Raw genomic sequence first — 5,000 nt, forward strand, 5'->3', positions numbered from 1 at the left:
TAGTATATAGGGATGAGTGAATGAGTGAACAACGGAGTGATTTCAAACACTTTCATTATAGTTCAAAACTCCACACAAACAATTGCACACACATTTATTTATTTATTCATACAAACAGTATCTTTAGCTTTCATCCTCCACTGTCATCAATCATAAGCAGTGAATTCACCACACTTTTTCTTTTTCAGTATTGTCAAAGATATTGGAGCGAAAACGACACAAACAATGTGACAGTCTATAATAGCCTGTTTGTGCTGTTCTCCCGAGTGTGGTGTAACGAGGATAATATTGGCCAGTGGGCATCGGAGTACAAAGTGTCACAGAGGATTACACAGCAGGTGGCAAAGACGCTGCTTTCCATTAGGGACAAATAGTCCCTGTGTAACCATGTTTATGTGGCGTCCACTGATTACAGTGACCAGACCATATGTGCCAAAAAATGCTACACTGTCACCTAGCAAAGGTGTGTTTGTATGTGTGTTTGTGTTTCTGTCAGTCTGTGTGTAACACTGCATGATGCAGCCACCCGACTCTGCCCATCGGTGGTCCTTGAGGGGATGCAGCAGATGGACAATGTCCTTGCAGAGCTGGAGTGTCCCATTCAGGAGAAAAAATGTCCCAAAAACCAGACTGCATGAGATTATGAACTGACCAAAGAGAGACTCGGGCTAAGACATACTAGCACACACACAGATGCACACCAACACATTCAGTGGGAGGGCTTATTTGAGAGAATCATTTATTTAATTCATTGACAAAGAAATTAATTTACAAATCAATAATTATTTATTGAGATAATAATGAGCAAGTCAATAGATCAAATAATCAAACAAAATAAATGATTATTATTATTATTAATATCTAGTCAAGAGCATATGGTGGCACATTATTTAATGAAATTAAACTTAGTATAGACTTATATAACCACACACTTGATAAATACATACTTCAATTGATGGTCTTTCATGTGGAAAATAAATATACATTTCTACATTGTCACATAATTATGATTTTTTTAATTATTCATTTTTTTAGCATGGGTATATTTACTGAACAGTTAACTTGAATATACGGCACACGTTCTCAAGGACAACATCCCTTCATGCTTTAAACACAACTGTAGATCATTTCTCATAGCCTTCACATCACAATCTCCATTTCCCCCAACCTCCCTCTACCTATGGGAGAGGAAATTATAATAAACTTGATATACAGATGTGTATCTTCCCAACATCTACAGATTGATCCACAAACAGACTCATCTGTATTCATGTAAGCATGCAGACATACATGCATCAACACACCCATAGTTATCTACACATGCAGACAAACTATCATAGATTATGAACACCTGCGTTACAGTGTATATTTTTGTTTAAATCCAACAGTTTATTGTTTTTATTGTAAAATCATTGGTTTAATATTAGCATCTTTCTTAACTGATACATGAAAGGAAATTACTTGATTAATACAAGCATTTTGATTAGTCAATTTATCGCTTGTGTGTCATCAAATTTATCACTCAACAATAAACCTGTGCACTGTGGCACACAAAAACAGCATTTCAGAGTTAGCTGAATTTACAATCCATCCCTCCATCTTTGCCTCAAGTTCATAGTCTACTTAATTCTCCATTCTTTCATTTTATTCTTCAAATAATTGCTCTGTCTAGTACTTTATACAAGAGGCTAGTCCCTCTGGTTCTTTTCTTACCCACAGAGGAGCCAATAACTGACCACTGTGCTCTTTATTAACCCAATATGCTGATGCCAGCACCCTAAACCACAGCCTTCCCCACCACCACCACCAGGAAAAAGACTCAATCAGCAGTTGGCCGATGGCCAAGCTGGGAGTTTATGCAATTGTCTGATTATTGGATTCACCCCTATAATCGGGCATTATCCCCAGATAAAGTCTATCCCAATTTAGTCTCTGTTTAATCAACAACACTACATGTTTCAGCTACTCCACTGATTGAAATCATTACATGTACTTTTTTTTGTTCAGTTCTCGAGTAGTGCACGTTAATGGAAAACAAGTGAAACAAGTGTGCTTGTGGCTTTTAGGAGTTCAAGAGGGGACCTAAAAATGCATCACTGAAGTGTCATAATCAAGGTTCACATGTTCAATCCCACTTCCATTGAGCGTCTCTCTGGTGTTGATCCTGTGCACTATGTCGACAAACAGCCTCACCACCACTGAAAAACAGCCCAGCTCCCACTTTTCACACCTGGAGCAGCTAATGTGTTCTGACAAACCTTTAAACGTTCCAGTAATTCTTGTATTTAGAGGTCACACTGTGAGATCTCATCTGAAAATGAGCAATGCGTCAATCTCAGTCAGGTTTTTTGTTTATTGCCAGTAAGACACTTAATGTGCCCTCTGGCTATGCTGATAATAGAAAGGCCATAAAGAGTTACAGCCTGAGGATGAGCTATGTTAAATTGTTCTGAGCACTGGGCCAATTAGTTTGATTTGGCTACAGCCTCCAACACTGAAACGCACTATTGCTCCAACTCCATAGCCACGGAGCCCAAATTACCCAACATACTGTAAACTCTGAGCACTCCAATAATTTAACACCCTGAATACACAAATGGGATTTCCTGTGTAACACTGTGGATTTCATAGCTGTCAAATTGGGTGCCAAAGTGTGCCCTGGTGCTTTAAGTACTTTTTTTTGTGTGTGTTGCAGGTTGCTACTCAAGGTGGGTCATATGGAGGAGTCGGTGTACTCTCTGCTGCTCTGTGTGAAATCCCGAGGCCTGAAAGTCTGTGTCCTCCATTTGACTGACGGTTTTCAACTCTTGCGTGCTTGGATACTCAAGTCAGAGCGAAGACCTCATGAAACCTGCAGGTATGTTCTTTAGTGTCAACAGAATAGTTTGACCATTTGGGAACTACTCTTACCTGCTTATTGAGACCACTTCCAGTCCTGCATCGAAACTTTTACTTGAGAGAAAGTAGAAAAGTACGAGCATCAAATTAAACTTAAAGTACCAAAAGTAAAAGTACTCATTATGCAGAATGGCCCATTTCAGATTAATATATTTTATGATTTTGGATTATAGTTATTGACGCATTGATGTGTATCTGAATGTTTAATAATATATCATAATTTATTAGCTGATTTATAGTTGTATTAATAATCTAAATCTGCAAAGTATCTGCAATGTTGTCAAATAAATGATAATAGAATAAAAAGCATTATATTTCACCTTGAGTTGAATTATAAATTAGCATTTAATTGAAAAATGCTAGTAAAGTAAAAGTATTTAAAAACTGTACTCAAGTACAGTACCTTTATAAATGTACTTAGTGACTTTCCCCCACTTTGTACGGCAAATATGAAGCTACAGCCAACAGATTATCTGATTTTAGCACATGGACATGAAATGGGTGGACTGAAAGAACCTGCCTACCAGCTCAAACTTTAACAAGTTATAACTTTAAATCAAAAACATCAGTTTGTGATTTACGGAGGGTTTTGCGACAGACTATTTCCCTCACCTGGTCATGCTTTCACCCTTCTGGCCAGGTGCAGTTACTTCTTTGAGTCTCCACTGGTTGGTTGCCTGGCAACATCACAGAGACACCAATACAGGAAAAGATAGACAGGTATATAATACCCCGTAATACCCCGTGACACCCCATAACACCGTAACAAGTCAGTTTTACACGTTGATTTTTGTATGGCTTCAGAAGTGCTGGTAGGCTTCTTTTTTAGCTGTTTTCACGTCTTTGCTCTCAGCAAACAGACCGCTGGGTGTAGCTTCAAAAAGCAAACAAGCGTATGTTCGTATGTTTTGTCTTAACATGAATATTTTTTTCATTCATTTTATGAAAACCACTTCAAGCTGAACCATTTGTATAGATAGACTTGTTGCATGCATACATTTGGAATGTCAATTTAACCAAGTCCAGTTATTGTAATATATATTTTTATTTGACCGTAGAGTTTCTGAAAATATGAATTATTCAAATCTCTAAGCTTGCCAGTGCGGATGAACTAAAAGAACACTTACTTTAGAAAAAAATTCTGAATGTTTAGCAAAAGAATTAAAAGATTTTCCCATTTATGCATATTTAGTTCACCTATTTCAACCAAAAAGTTTTATGTTTTTTGTTGAAATGAAGACGGACTACTTTCACAAAGAGAAGTCTCACTAAAGACTCCAAACTTTCTAAATCCTTTCTTGCAATTAATTATTAAAATATTGACTGACCTTTTCAAGCTCAGGATAATTGCTGGTGTGGCCAAGTGAAGAAGACACAGCAGTGCATCACTCCGTACAGATTGATTTGGCGGCCCGATTCATGAACTTTTCACTGTGAGCAGCACTGTGACAGGAAGTTATCACCTTTCAATTTATGAGATGAATGCTTTTTAATGGAGCCTATACGTTTCAATGGAGAGGTGATATCCTTAAGGTAGACTCGTAGACCCTTGAGAGTCAGTCTAAAGCTTGCCTGAGATGGAAACACTGCATACTGCCCCTATCTGGCTGCAGGAAGCTCTGCCGTCTGTAGGAGAGCTCGTTCCAGGTCACCCACTCTCTGTGGGCGAGAGTGAGAGAAGGTGGAGAGTGCAATAGAGGGAGGGAGACAAAGTAAAAAAGACAGACTTGGTAGAAAGAACATCTATAACTCGGTAAATGCCAGCTATCACACCGCTCTGTTTCAGATGGAGAGCCCTGAATACATTCCTGTTTATTTTGTTGCCATTTATTGACAGAGTGATTCATTTCCTGAGTCTATATAAAGCCATGTGCTGAAGATACAATGCGATGTCTTCGCCGTTGCAGTGCCTCCGTTGGAGAAAAAAAAAAAAAAAAAAAAAACAAGAGTCAAGATCATTGTATGAAAGACAGAAATCTATCTTGTGGGTTTATCATACAGTCATCAGCCCACCTACTTTCTTCACCAACCGGCTTACTTCCAGTTGCATAGAAACACTACGGTGAATCATTCCTGTGGATTTCTATTGTGTTTGCCTGTCC

This window comes from Anoplopoma fimbria, chromosome 9, assembly GCF_027596085.1.
Source record: "Anoplopoma fimbria isolate UVic2021 breed Golden Eagle Sablefish chromosome 9, Afim_UVic_2022, whole genome shotgun sequence".
Lineage (NCBI taxonomy): Eukaryota > Metazoa > Chordata > Actinopteri > Perciformes > Anoplopomatidae > Anoplopoma > Anoplopoma fimbria.